The sequence below is a fragment of the Periplaneta americana genome, chromosome 15 (assembly GCF_040183065.1).
Source record: "Periplaneta americana isolate PAMFEO1 chromosome 15, P.americana_PAMFEO1_priV1, whole genome shotgun sequence".
Taxonomy (NCBI): domain Eukaryota; kingdom Metazoa; phylum Arthropoda; class Insecta; order Blattodea; family Blattidae; genus Periplaneta; species Periplaneta americana.
This window is the reverse complement of record NC_091131.1, coordinates 44,547,917-44,564,284: the sequence shown is the minus strand read 5'-3', so window position 1 is coordinate 44,564,284 and position 16,368 is coordinate 44,547,917.

Sequence of the window (16,368 nt, the reverse complement as noted above, 5' to 3'; positions counted from 1 at the left end):
CGGCTGCGTCTCATTCCCCTGAGACTTTCTCCTGGTTGGAGTACAGTAGTGTAAGTAATGGGTGAAAATGATAATGTAAATGAGGAAGGCAAATGAGAAACCCGGTGCCGGCACGTAGCCTACTCGTGTCAAATAGTACCAAGGGGGCCGCCAGGCTTAACATCCCCATCCGAAGGACGAATCATTATCAACAGTGACACATGCCTTCTCTTCATATGCACTACGGAGATTTTTGGGATTTAACCCAGGCATATTGGTGCACAATCTAGTGATTAGAAGTTGTGCACCGCCACCTCTCCTAATCCTGAGGTAGAAATTTTACACGAAATTCTCTGACCCCCGTCGGGAATCGAAACCGGGCCAATTATTTATTTATTGATTTATTTATTAGTCTGGAGGCAGACGCGCTACCACAGAGCTAACTCGATGGACTTCATTCTTATTATTGTGGTGGCAAGTTTCCTAAGAGTAATTTGATTTCTTATTTGAACATTCCACCATTCCATCATCTTACAGTTTCTGCCGTTGAGACAGAACTTCAAATAAAGACATACACATTGCCAAGCCTTACAATATCAAATAATTACAAGAGGAATTCTCTTCGCACAAATGAACTGTGATAGATTCCGTTCTAGAGGAAGCAGTCGAACAACCGATATCAATGTGGGAACACGCGGTCGTCCGGGAAACGTGTTAGTTGTGACTGCAGTCACGCAAGAGTGTTTGCTTAAAGCACTGCATCCTTGACATAGTGAGACAGACAATATGTAAAACCGCAGAGAGCTATGCTGACTTGGGTAACATTGACTGTACGCTTCCTCAGCATTTCCGCTGGCTCAAAAATGATTGCATATCGCCGTTCAAGGCTTTTGCCGGGTCAGAGTTATGTCCCTGCGATAATATTAAATGCTTTTGCAGTGACGTGGAAGTAAAGGCTATTAGGTCAGAGAACATTGCTTGATGCTGAACCAAGTTGTGCTAACTTTGTGATATTCTGAGACTGTGAAATTGTGTAGTTAAAATAGATTTTAATAGCTGAGTGTCCAAATTCTGTTACTTTTACTTTATCGATTTATGAACTGTCAAGATAATGGTAATAATAATAATAATAATAATAATAGTAATAATAATAATAACAATGATAATAATGTTTATTTATTTATTTATTCTGGTGTAGTTAAGGCCATCAGGCCTTCTCTTCCACAACACCAGGAATACAAATACAATAATATAGAAAAACAGAGAAAAAATACAATATATACAAAATAAAGCTACACAAAAAATAGAGAGAGAAAGAGAGAGAGAAAGAGAGAGAGAACACTATAAACAAAGTAATGCCACACAAAAATATACACAGGTTGCAGTCACACAAACTTTAAATGAGTGATTAAGTATCATAATTAATTGTATCTTAACTAATTTATCATCATCCTTCACGAATTAGGTCTCTCTAGACATGTTTCGGCTCCATCTAGCAGTCTTCTTAAAGGTCTTCCTGGTCGACGATGTCCTCTAGGTTTATATTGCATCATAATTTTTGGGATTCTTGAATTTTCCATTCTTCTTACATGATCTAGCCAATTGAATTTGTATCTGCTGATTTTTTCTTCTACTGACTCTACTTCTAATTGTTCTAAAATTTCTTCATTCCTTTTTCGGTCTAAAAGAGTATATCCTGCTGTCCTCCTGAAAAATTTCATTTCCGTTGCTTTGATCCTGTTCATGTCTTTTTTCTTTAATGTCCAAATCTCGCTTCCGTATAAAAGGGAGGGTAATGCTAGTGTATTATATATTTTTATTCTTGTAGATTTTTGTACTAATTTAGCTTTTAACGTATTGTTTATTATTCCTAGAATTTGTGTAAATTCTAATTAACTAACATAAACAAGAAACTTGCAATTTTAATCTAGATTAAAAAAAGAAAAAGAAAAAAAAACACAAATCAATACTTCTAGCAATACCTAAGAACATTAACTAAGACAAAATTTTCCAATTTAATTTTGAATTGTGATAAAATCCGGCAGTCCCTGACGTCATTAGGTAACGAATTCCAGAGGCGAGGTATGTTTACAGTATAGGAAGATGAGTATAAAGACGTTCTATGATGAGGGATAGAAAGAAGTGCTTGATGTCGGTTTCGAAGAGATGCAAGAAATTGAAAGCGCGATAACAGATAATTCGGATAGAAGTATGCATGATTCTAAACAGAAGAGAGAGTGAATGTATTGTATTGTATTGTTTTTCGTTCCTTCACACGCACCCATGAAAGTAACTGGAGGGAAGGTGTTATATGGTCAAATTTACGAATATTGCAGATGAATCGTATGCACACATTATGAACACGTTGTAGTCTCTCAGTTAATAAATAATAATAATAATAATAATAATAATAATAATAATAATAATAATAATAATAATAAGACTTACTTACAAATGGCTTTTAAGGAACCCGAAGTTTCATTGCCGCCCTCACATAAGCCCGCCATCGGTCCCTATCCTGTGCAAGATTAATCCAGTCTCTATTATTACACCCCACCTCCCTCAAATCCATTTTAATATTATCCTCCCATCTACGTCTCGGCCTCCCTAAAGGTCTTTTTCCCTCCGGTCTCCCAACTAATACTCTATATGCATTTCTGGATTCGCCCATACGTGCTACATGCCCTGCCCATCTCAAACGTCTGGATTTAATGTTCCTAATTATGTTAGGTGAAGATGAAGAATACAATGCGTGCAGTTCTGTGTTGTGTAACTTTCTCCATTCTCCTGTAACTTCATCCCTCTTAGCCCCAAATATTTTCCTAAGCACCTTATTCTCAAACACCCTTAACCTATGTTCCTCTCTCAGAGTGAGAGTCCAAGTTTCACAACCATACAGAAGAACCGGTAATATAACTGTTTTATAAATTCTAACTTTCAGATTTTTGGACAGCAGACTGGATGATAAGAGCTTATTAATAATAATAATAATAATAATAATAATAATAATAATAATAATAATAATAATATCAGAAATCATTTTATATTGAGAAATTTGAATAATTCATTACATTTCTTTTGCTCAAACAAAATAATTCTTCACGAATATCTATATCCAGCATGTTCCATTGTTGGGTAATGGTGATCAATACTTCGCTTACGCCTATTCATTTATTGCTCCTTAATCCTTCCATTACTCCTAAGAGGTAACCGGGACAACTAAAAGAATGTAAAACCAAATGCCGAAGCAATAATAACAAGAAGATAATGATACAATACAATATATTTCCGAATTGCGCTTGCATTTATTGTATCGTTAAGCGAACATGCGCGTGTAACTGAAGATCATTGTTTGCATGCCTGTTGAGTCAGAATATGAAATAGCGTCAGATTGCCTTTAACCCCTTGAGACCTGATGTACATTATAGTGTAGATTATTTGTTTTTTTGTTTGTTTGTTTGTTTTTTTTTTTTTGGAATGTCTTCGATACTTTTAAATATTTTGAAAAATTCAGTGTGGTAGAAATGGAGAATATTATTTTTGAAATTAAAAATTAAAAATAAAATTAAAAATTTTGGGGTCAAAATTATCCTCAAGTTTTGATTTTCTGTGAAGATTTGATTTGGGAATTTTGGATCTCCAGAATGTTTATGTGATCAGTTTTTTTTAAGCACCTACACGTGATTTTTATGCAAACATGTGAAGGACATATTGCAACCTTTCCTGGAATCTCTCTACGTACGCTTTATGGATAATCTTCTCCTGTGCCTTTCAAGTGATGCATTTAGTATACATTCCAGAAGTTTCCCTGGTTCTAGTTATTATTATTAAATATCCGTGGAAAAGAACCCTAATTCACCAAGCGGTATGTTAGGGTTTTAGTTTTGTATATGGTATACTACTTATTTATCCTACTTATTTTTACACAGATAATGGTGAAATATATATCTACAGTCTTTTAAAGATAAAGTTTAGCAAGTCTATAAATTGTCTGTAGCAACAAGGTTTTTTTGATCACTTCACATAGTGGAGTCCTGTATTCGATGTTGCAGTCCAGAAGATGTCTTTATTTGAAATCTCTTTGCTTCAATAATAGGACAGTCAAATAGAAGGTGTTTCACGCTGTGAAGGTCTTCGCGGCAGGAGCATGTAGAGTCGATGTCTGCTGGAATGTTGAATCTGTCGAAGTAAGTTCCATGTCCAGAAAGAAACTGCGTTGTTACGAAAGTAGGTTTGGTTCTAGTTAACTTCTACTTTTTCTATGTCCCGCGTCTTGTCCACATTCATGGGCAGTCCGGAAACTTATTGATTGTCCCTTGTAGTACTGATAGTAATGCAGTAGAAGTACCAGTAGTAATGAAGCAGTGGTACCGGTATAATAAAGTAGCAGTACCTGCAGCAATGAAGTAGTAGCACCTACCGGCAGCAATGAAGTAGTAGTACCGGTAGTACCAAGTTATTAATGTAGTACCGGCAGTAATGCAGTAGTGGTAGTGCCGGTAGTAATGAAGTAGTAGTATTGAAGTGGTTAATTACACCCTAACTAATATAATAATACATAAACAAAAATGTTAATAGATAAAGGACATAATATACAATACGTGTTTGTCAAAAAAATGCAAATGTCTCACTGTTCCCATTCAGGAGGGTACAGTGAGACACCGCAGTGTCTATTAAGGTGTTTCACACTGTCAAGGTCTTCGCCGCAGAAGCATATAGAGTCGATGTCTGCTGGAATGTTGAATCTGTCGAAGTAAGTTCCATGTCCAGAAAGAAACTGCGTTGTTACGAAAGTGGGTTTGGTTCTAGTTAACTTCTACTTTTTCTGTGTCCCGCGTCTTGTCCACATTCAGGACAGTCCGGAAACTTATTGATTGTCCCTTGTAGTACTGATAGTAATGCAGTAGAAGTACCAGTAGTAATGAAGCAGCGGTACCGGTGTAATAAAGTAGCAGTACCTGCAGCAATGAAGTAGTAGCACCTACCGGCAGCAATGAAGTAGTAGTACCGGTAGTACCAAGTTATTAATGTAGTACCGGCAGTAATGCAGTAGTGGAGTGCCGGTAGTAATGAAGTAGTAGTATTGAAGTGGTTAATTACACCCTAACTAATGTGATAACGGTAGGCGCTACCTTATAACGTGTCGTGAGAGAAAGAGTAGGTAGCAACTTTCAAACAGCTACACCGTTCATCCTACGGGCAAAGGAAAGTGGAGAATGCATCTAGTTGTATGCACTGTGCACGTTGTAGGTCAGTGCCATCCCACTGAGGACTTCCACACCGTCCTCTGAAGTGACTCAGAAATCGCTTTCCTCTACAAGACTGCACATGAGAATTATGAAGACGTGTAGGGGAGTAGTGGGTACAGTGAGACACAAAATATTAAGACATATGTATGCAAGTGATAATTCAAGTATTTTTAAAATCAAGTGCAATAGAAATAGACATTAAAACATGGAGTATAATAATACATAAACAAAAATGTTAATAGATAAAGGACATAATATACAATACGTGTTTGTCAAAAAAATGCAAATGTCTCACTGTTCTCATTCAGGAGGGTACAGTGAGACACCACAGTGTCAGTGACATTGAAATGATTTACATTTATTTCAAAAGAAAACAAAACCTTCCTGATCTTGACATGTTCTCTAGGCTTATTTAGAATAATTTTTATGTCTGACTTCGAAACCATTGAAACATCTGGAACATTTGCAAAAGTGAGTTTTCCATGACATTTTAAACTTTTGCGAAAAAAAAATGAAATGAATTTTTGGTGACAACAAACCTTATAATTATAAGAATTTAATGTAATTCTTTATTATTTTTTAACATTTTCTTAAATTTTGTGAATAATTTTTTATTTATGAAACCATTAAAATGTAATGTATCCATTATTTTAAGCTACAGTCCCTAAATTGGTTACTAGTATGTTCATTTTTAATGTTAGTTACTGGTAAATGTAATATAATTACAGTTTGTTTTTGCAAATTATTGGTACACGGGGACAGTGAGACGTCAATGGCATGTCTCACTGTTCCCTTTACGCATAGTTCGTTTAAAAATGACGCCATCACTTCAAAATTAAAACAAGAAAGACGAACATAATCTCAAATACCATAGTATTAGGTAACAAAACATTCATATTATATCTCATTTATATATCTAATATAACCTTCATTAAACATAAGCCAAAAGTTTACTTCTAGAGTGAAAAATTACGAATTATTTTTTCATCACTCACCTTTATAACTAGAATCAAATCGAGTATGAAAATACTGTTACTTTACTCATGCAATATACAACTTCACTGTTACCAACATCTCAACATCAAAATTTACCATCTAATAAAAAATGTCTCACTGTTCTGTCTTACTGTACCCACTTCTCCCCTATTACTCTGAGGGACTGGACACGCAGTCCTTGTGGCCGTTTATCATCGAGAGTTTCATATAACTGTAACTCTAGAGTAGACGCGTTGTTCCTATAATTACGAGAGCCTTAACCGCATCTGTATTAATATTTTTCCTGTTATTATTATTTGCTTTCAAGGATTTGGCCTTCACCTCTATTGCGCTTCCGAACTATTGTCTGTATCTTCCAAGATGAGAAGCAATGTAAACTAACTTTCTCAAGTTGTATGCATGGAAGCTTGAAATAATAATGTAAATAAATTTCATACACGCTACTAATCACTATTAATATTATGAAAAAAATAAGTGTGGGATGCAAAGCATGTAAATTGAAGTTGTGTAGAACAGATATTTTTAATAATGTTTTATTTGTACATTTTAATGTCGGGTTGGATAAGCGACACATGTAGGCAGGCTATACAAGCTGGCTGGAAGTGGAACAGAATTTATGGCCTTTTATTAATATCACCCTAATATTAACTACTAATGTAATAGAAATAATATTTACTTATTTCTGTATGTGATTTTTTCTGCTTAACAATAATTTTAGACGTTTCACAGTTATTATTGAGTAATGAAGAATAGCCTCATCTGGAAGTATATATCGAGATTTACGTCGTCCAAATTCCATCATCAGAGTGATATTTCCAGAAATTTGAAGTCCTCTGGGTCCTTCATGCTTGTTTAGACCAAATAAGCGGACCTGCGTCTGCTACATTATTTTTTAAGATGATGTTACACGGTTAACATCTCGACTTAGATTAAACCATTTGTTTAGACTTACCAGATATAAGGAACCTAACAGTGTGAGAAAAATAATACGACATTACTGATGGAACTTGTAAGTAGTTCTGAAAGTAAATCTCAAGACGGTTGATAATACTAAATTACTCTTCAGAAAGTACGTTAATTAATAAAAGCAAAATTTCTGTTTAAATTTAAAAAGAGAATAACACGCTCTTACTGATGGAACTTGTGAGTAGTCCTGAAGGTAAATCTCAAGACGGTTGATAATATATTAAATTATTCTTCAGAAAGTACGTTTGTTAATAAAAGCAAAAATTCTGTTTACATTAAAAAAAAAGAATAACACGATCTTACTGATGGAACTTGTGAGTAGTCCTGAAGGTAAATCGTAAGACGGTTGATAATATACTAAATTATTCTTCAGAAAGTACGTTTGTTAATAAAATAAATTCTGTTTAAATTAAAAAAAAAGAATAACACGTCCTTATTGATGGAACTTGTAAGTAGTTTCGAAGGTAAATCTCAAGACGGTTGATAATACTAAATTACTCTTCAGAAAGTACGTTTGTTAATAAAAGCAAAAATTTGGTTTAAATTAAAAAAAATAATAACACGCCCTTACTGATGGAACTTGTGAGTAGTTCTGAAGGTAAATCTCAAGACGGTTGATAATACTAAATTATTCTTCACAAAGTACGTTTGTTAATAAAAGCAAAAATTCTGTTTAAATTTAAAAAGAGAGTAACACGCCCTTACTGATGGAACTTGTGAGCAGTTCTGAAGGTAAATCTCAAGACGGTTGATAATACTAAATTATTCTTCAGAAATTACGTTTGTTAATAAAAGCAAAAATTCTGTTTAAATTTAAAAAAAGAATAACACGCCCTTACTGATGGAACTTGTAAGTAGTTCAGAAGGTAAATCTCAAGACGGTTGATAATACTAAATTACTCTTCAGAAACTATGTTTATTAATAAAAAGCATAAATTCTGTTTAAATTAAAAACAAGAATAACACTATCTTACTGCTGGAACTTGTAAGTAGTTCCGAAGGTAAATCTCAAGACGTTTGATAATACTAAATTACTCTTCAGAAAGTATGTTTATTAATAAAAAGCATAAATTCTGTTTAAATTAAAAAAATAACACGGCCTTACTGATGGAACTTTTAAGTAGTTCAGAAGGTAAATCTCAAGACGGTTGATAATACTAAATTACTCTTCAGAAACTATGTTTATTAATAAAAAGCATAAATTCTGTTTAAATTAAAAACAAGAATAACACTATCTTACTGCTGGAACTTGTAAGTAGTTCCGAAGGTAAATCTCAAGACGTTTGATAATACTAAATTACTCTTCAGAAAGTATGTTTATTAATAAAAAGCATAAATTCTGTTTAAATTAAAAAAATAACACGGCCTTACTTATGGAACTTTTAAGTAGTTCAGAAGGTAAATCTCAAGACGGTTGATAATACTAAATTACTCTTCAGAAAGTATGTTTATTAATAAAAAGCATAAATTCTGTTTAAATTAAAAAAATAACACGGCCTTACTGCTGGAACTTGTAAGTAGTTCCGAAAGTAAATCTCAAGACGTTTGATAATACTAAATTACTTTTCAGAAAGTATGTTCATTAATAAAAAGCATAAATTCTGTTTGAATTTAAAAAATAACACGGCCTTACTGATAGAACTTGTAAGTAGTTCCGAAAGTAAATCTCAAGACGGTTGATAATACTAAATTACTCTTCAGAAAGTATGTTCATTAATAAAAAGCATAAATCTGTTTGAATTAAAAAAATAACACGGCCTTATTGATAGAACTTGTAAGTAGTTCCGAAAGTAAATCTCAAGACGGTTGATAATACTAAATTACTCTTCAGAAACTATGTTTATTAATAAAAGGCATAAATTCTGTTTAAATTAAAAAAATAACACGGCCTTACTGATGGAACTTGTAAGTAGTTCAGAAGGTAAATCTCAAGACGTTTGATAATACTAAATTACTCTTTAGAAAGAAAATTATTAATAAAAGCATAAATTCTCTTTAAATTTAAAAAACGAATAACACGACCTTACTGATGGAACTTGTAAGTAGTTCTGAAGGTAAATCTCAAGACGGTTGATAATACTAAATTACTCTTCAGAAACTATGTTTATTAATAAAAGCATAAATTCTGTTTAAATTTAAAAAATAATAAAGACTAAATGAACAGCGTACAAAATTGGATTATCACAATACATTTTCTCATAAATTTTTATAAAGAATTTTTGAGTCAGTTCGTTACAGATGTAAGCATTTCCATGGGAACCAAAGTCTAATGAGGCCAATGTAAATTCAGTTCCACAAAATCTTTTAATTTTTTTCTATTAATGCGTGCACGTCAAAACACAAACTGGCTATTGGCCATTGACGTAGCTCAGTCGGCTAAGGTGCTTGCCTGCCAATTCGAAGTTGCGCTCTGGAAAACGCTATCATCAATCCGATCGTCGCTAAATAACCTCGTAGTTGATACAGCGTCGTTAAACAACCAAGTAAAAATGGATATTTTATGTGAATTAGTGTAAACTTAATTTCATAGAGCTATACAATACATAAACAAAGTGAATTGTTTATTGTTTGTTAGTATAATGAAGAATGCTTTCTGTATGCATTGCATGAGAGGTACGTTTGTATTATTATGGGCTGTAAGCTACATAAATTATACCATTCAGTACATCTTTTGATTTATATTTCAAGAAGATAAATTATTATGGGTAACATGATAAAACTCAAATTGTTGCGACACGACACGCATAAAACTTACTGTAATGAGGATGTATGTATCATCCGTTGACAGTTGACACTAACTTCTTCCCCATGTTGTAAAGCAAGTCACTGTAGACATACTATCTGTGATGAACTGTAGCGTTTATCGTAAATCGTAATACAGGGACATCATTTTATTTTTACTAACATTTTTAATATTAACCTGTCTATACCTTTAGAGAACCGGAAACACCGCTTGCTCCCCCCTCCAAGACTGGAGTTCGATGCTACTGGCGTAAAACACAAATCACTCTACTAGGTATAGGATGGAAGAAAAGTAGTTCATCCATTTACGTAAACTAGGAAATATCGCGATTTTGAGTTTGATAATTTTCATTAGGTTTTTCTTTAATAAAAGTACAGTACTGTATTAAGAATAAGTGTTTTTACTCACGAAGTGAGTTATCCATGCGAACGTATTCATTATGCAGTGTATATTATACTGTCTACAGCACATTAGCGTACAATATAGAGAAAGAAGTTAAATTGAAAAATAATCATAATATGAATATTTAAACACAATTTTGAAAATGGTGGCCGTTCATTTCGATACAGGCTTCAGTTCTTTTGTGCATATTATCGCACTATAGACTATTGCATCTAATTCCAATTGCCAGTTTCGTCCTTCGTACTAGTAACTCATGTTGAAATAATTCTGTACCTAATCTACGTACTGTGAATTCAATCTTCACTTCTGCCCGACCCGAAAATATAAAATTACTCAGACATGCTATCTACTGTCCGTCCAAGTGGTTATGCCGCAGGATTGTAGAAAGGGAGGAAATCACGTGACAGTTAATTACTTAACGAGGCCCTTTTATTTAAGTTAAATTAAACAGCTGTATAATATTACGTAAACGTCCAATTCCTAAGAGAAATTAATGTTCTCAGAAAAGAGCTAAGACAGCCCAGCTTTCACAGAGGGGCGAGCAGAAGCAGGTGGGGGAAATCGGGATGCGACGTAGGCAAACGGACAGTACCTGTGCGAAAATATGATTCAATATTGAAAGCTCTTTCGTCACTGGAAAACGCGAACATATTTCTGGAACGTACTATACTCAGTAACTCAGTACTGCTTATTATCTGCGGTCTTGGTTCTGTGTGGAGTTGGAACTTCCTTAGTAGAATGGGTGGGAGTGAAGTACATTCAAAAACTCAGGTACAATAAAAATTGAAGTAGAAATAAAATGATGTCCCTGTACAAGGCCGTTTTTTAAAAGAGAAAACAGAATTAAAAAATAATAGCTCCGCTATATTGTCTAACCAAAGTAGCCACATTCCTTTGACATGCAAATCTAACGTGTTGAAACATTTGATCTGCAAGGGGGCATGGGAAATCTCTGATGTCACTGTTTTGTTTTTGTTGCTTGGTTACCACCATGTGAAACTCTATTAGCCACTGCGTGTTAATCCATTTTGCTAAAGCAAATTCAGTACACGTTTATTTATGTGCTATGTACTAATGGAACGTAGTTGACACTCGTTGAAGCCTACATTCTAGTTCAAATGAACCGTGTAATATAATAAGAAGGTGCAATAGTACGTGGAAGAGAGTGGATAACACATACTTTCTCAGTATACGTATCACACGTTTTGTAACAGTCGAGTTCTTATGTTTTATTTACTTGTCATAAGTCTTTTAAGACTGCAGTCGCTCTACGTCTTGGATGCAAAATCTGCCTACCACATAAATGTGTATGTGGAGAAGTTGTCGACACTTTCGGTCATCATGCTCTGAGCTGTGCCAAGAGTAAGGGACGTTTTTTTAGACATTCAACAATTAACAACATAATCAAGAGGGCATTAACATCTTCTGGTATCCCTGCTATTTTAGAACCCACTGGGATTAGTCGCACGGATGGAAACCGCCCTGTTGACACCAGAAGAAATGTCCCAACTCTTTTGGCAGAACCTAAATGCCACACTACAGCTGGATTAAGACACAGTAGGAATTATGGACCAAGACTATACAATTCAGTATTGATAAATAATCCAGATCTAAGTAATTTACACATTCTTAAGTTTAAAAATAAAGTGAAAATGTTTGTATAATATTTGATAAATTTTATTATAATTTTTTTAAGTGTTACTAGCATTATATGGTACTAATTTTTATTGTATTTATCTGATGCATGTACCCTATAAGATAAAACATTGTAATAAATATAAATAAATCATTTTCTTAATTAATAACAGTGTATATCTCCAATAAATGATTCCTTAGCATCGCCACAGATACACTTGATTGTACTTGTCACTATATCTTGTCACTAGAAAGTTATTGAAATTTATATTTTCCCCGCCATTCATAAAATATTTTGATATGATACCTCTTGCACAAAAGGAGAGATCTATAACTGAAACTCGATTAATATATTTCAGTATTATTTATATTTATCCTGGTAATAATGAACAGTTTGACTCGTAGACATTTTGTTTTTTCAGCATTAACTTCCCGTGATTTTACGAGAAGATTCGAAGAGAACGGCAGTTACGTAGACTTTCAGCTCCCCACTACTACCATTAATGCACAACACAGTGTCAATACGGCGGTTGCTGTCGTCTGCGATACAACGAACTTTTCTGTTGATTTTCGAGTTTGGCATTTTTTCCGGTTATTATATGCTTATTTAAGTTGTGTTAACTCTCGCTAGTGGTTTTATATTTTATTTTATCCGTCTTAGTATTTATTTTATTATTGTAAATATTTTTGTTTTATCACTATATTATTATTTTATTATTATTATTATTATTATTATTATTATTATTATTAATGAATTATTTTGTATTACAATCTTTGTATCATTTCTGTCACGATTATTCTATTATTATTATTATTATTATTATTATTATTATTATTATTATTATTATTATTATTGTTACTATTATTTATATCATCAGCATTATTATTTGAACCCTGTAAAATTTATGTAGATTACTGGACTGTACCCGAGCACTAGCATTATGCTGATTTCGGGTATCTATTCATTTGTATTCAATTCAAATGTAAATTGTAAATAAATTTGAAAATTTGAAATGTCTCGTGACCAGAAAAAAAAAAAAAAGAATTAACCTTGGTCCCGTGGAGCAGAGGAAAATCGCTAATGTGGGATACGACATGCGTAGATACCTTAGCTCCATCCCACTTGTCATCAACTTCTAAAATCGCAAGCTCTGCAGCAGAATCTGCCGTACGCAGTAAACGTCGTAAATACGTACATCTAGTTGACAATTAAATCTTCATCGTCTTTGCTGTAGAAACAATAGGCTCCTGGTGTAAAGAAGCAAAAGATCTAGTTTCCGAAATTGGCAGAAGTTGGTGACTGTTACTGGAGACCCTCACTGCACCAATTACCTACGGCAACGAATAGCAATAGCCATCCAACGTGGAAACGCAGCCAGCATTTTGGGAACCTTTCCAGACGCCAATTCTCTGGATGAGATTTTCTTTATTTGAATGTCTGAAAGAAAGGCAAGGGTGAAGTACGAAGCCCCTACAATGAAGATAAAACTCCACTCACGGCAAGAATCTTTCCAGACTCCAAAAATTATTTTTAATGTTTTAACATCTGTTAACATTCAAATCCAAAGGTTCTAGTAGTGAAGGAAGTTGTGTTACTATGAGAATTAACCAGCTATAAGTTGAAATACCTATAAATTAATTTGTATTAACGTTGGTCCTATATCATACTTTATAGATTTATTAATTTGTCCTACAGACTAATATCTGTTAAAATGTAACTCATGAGCAATTTCGTGAATTTAGTTTAGTACACTTTTTATTTAAATTGTTCAATAGAGGAAATGGAAGAAAGGCGGATGGACCTATACGCCCTTCTTCGGGAAAACTGTTTAAAATGTAGTGAATAATTATAGTAGCGAAATTTTGTTTTGATTGTACTGTACATACCTGCAGGACAGGGCTGCGAGCGTGTATAACATTTTATTCAGGTGCGTTTTAAAATCTTAGATTGCATGTATCTCAATTCACCATATTGACGTATACGCCCTTTTTCCGGCAAACCCCTCAATTATACATTATCCTTTACTAAATTGTCATAAGAAGACAATATATCGAATTCGCACGTTTACCTTCTTTATTTTTCTTCCGATAACCATGCTCTTCATCTTCGTTGCATTTATCTTAATCCCACACTGCTCACAGCTGTCACACATAGGAGTAGCTCCAGTAGCATATCCTTTAGTATCATCTCTTCTTGTGCTAACAACGTCGCTTTAGGGACTACGGTGTCAAAGAGTTACATTTTTCTGTTGCGGACCAACAGTCGGCAAACACTTCGTATGTTAAATTTTACCTTTGTGAACTAGTGATCTGTTCATGGTGTGGGTTATTTTTTGCGCTATTACCACAGTCTAGTATATACAGTCACGAAGCTCAATACGTAGTAAATATGGATCCATAGATAGTTGCTAACCACTAGGATCGCTACTATCGCCTCATTACAGACAATGCGAAATAGTACCTGCACAGTCTATTGTTCCTAGCACCCTCATAAACTCAAGCTTCGTGACTGTATATATAGTGCTATTACTGTTACATTATTCCCGGAAGAACTTGATCTTGATCACTAATTGATACGTGTGTCTAGACCAGTGTTTCCCGACCTTTTTCGCTTCGGGGAACCCTATAAATGTTTAACTAAACCTTGGGCAGTGGTGGCTCCTGTGTATTTTTAAGAGGAGGAAAGAAGTTAACAGTACAAAATGACATCTTCTTGAAAGAAACATGCTATAAATTAGCCTACATGCATACGTGTAAGACCAGGTAGTGTTGGGGTTGGCCTTCCCTTCTGTATAGCAATATTCTGTTCTTGTAAACTGAGTTTCCTAAATTGTCCAATATGTAATATGTTTTCACTTCCATTTATTGTTGAATTATTGACAAATTAACAATTGTCCAAAATATAATATATTTTCACTTCCATTTATTGTTGAATTATTGCACAAATTAACAATTGTCCAAAATATAATATGTTTTCACTTCCATTTATTGTTGAATTATTGACAAATTAACAATTGTCCAAAATATAATATGTTTATCACTTCCATTTATTGTTGAATAATTGCACAAATTAACAATTGTCCAAAATATAATATGTTTTCACTTCCATTTATTGTTGAATAATTGCACAAATTAATTTTCCAAAATATAATATGTTTTCACTTCCATTTATTGTTGAATAATTACACAAATTAACAATTGTCCAAAATATAATATGTTTTCACTTCCATTTATTGTTGAATAATTGCACAAATTAACAGTTGTAAAAATATATTATGTTTTCACTTCCATTCATTGTTGAATAATTGCATAAATTAACAATTGTCCAAAATGTAATATGTTTTCACTTCCATTCATTGTTGAATAATTGCACAAATTAACAATTGTCCAAATATATTATGTTTTCACTTCCATTCATTGTTGAATAATTGCATAAATTAACAATTGTCCAAAATGTAATATGTTTTCACTTCCATTCATTGTTGAATAATTGCACAAATTAACAATTGTCCAAATATATTATGTTTTCACTTCCATTCATTGTTGAATAATTGCACAAATTAACAATTGTCCAAAATATAATATGTTTTCACTGCCATTCATTGTTTAATAATTGCACAAATTGACAATTACAAGGAAACTCACGAACTCGCAGCATTTTTCGCGCACACTACAGCATCACACGTGCTTGAAGAGACCAGATGTCCACACCTGTGGAGTAACGGTCAGCGCGTCTGGCCGCGAAACCAGGTGGCCCGGGTTCGAATCCCGGTCGGGGCAAGTTACCTGGTTGAGGTTTTTTCCGGGGGTTTCCCTCAACCCAATACGAGCAAATGCTGGGTAACTTTCGGTGCTGGACTCCGGACTCATTTCACCGGCATTATCACCTTCATATCATTCAGACGCTAAATAACCTAGATGTTGATACAGCGTCGTAAAATAACCCAATAAAAAAAAGAGACCAGCTACTAACACGTAACCGGAACCGTTTTACGGATGTGGGAATGGGAAATAATATAATAGGAAAGCGAGAACACTACACCTATCCACGTGGTCTGTGTTGTTATATGTACTTTTACAAGTTCAGTATCACATGTTTTTGAAGAATGTCACTTGTTGTAAAGTCGTACTATCATTATTGTTCAAATATAGGTTTAAGTGAGCTGCGGGTGGTCGATTAATTTTCTTTTATGTTAAAAAATAATGTAGTTTGGAGCACTTTCAACAGTAATCTCACTAGAGGTTTTGATTTATCTAGAGAAAATCGAAACTCGAGTGGGATTTAATTGACTATTACACGATTAGAAGAAAGTATATAAAGATTAGAAGTAACAAAGTACTCCAATACAATAAAATATTAATTGACTTACGAAAATACAACTGTCTTCAAATGTATTA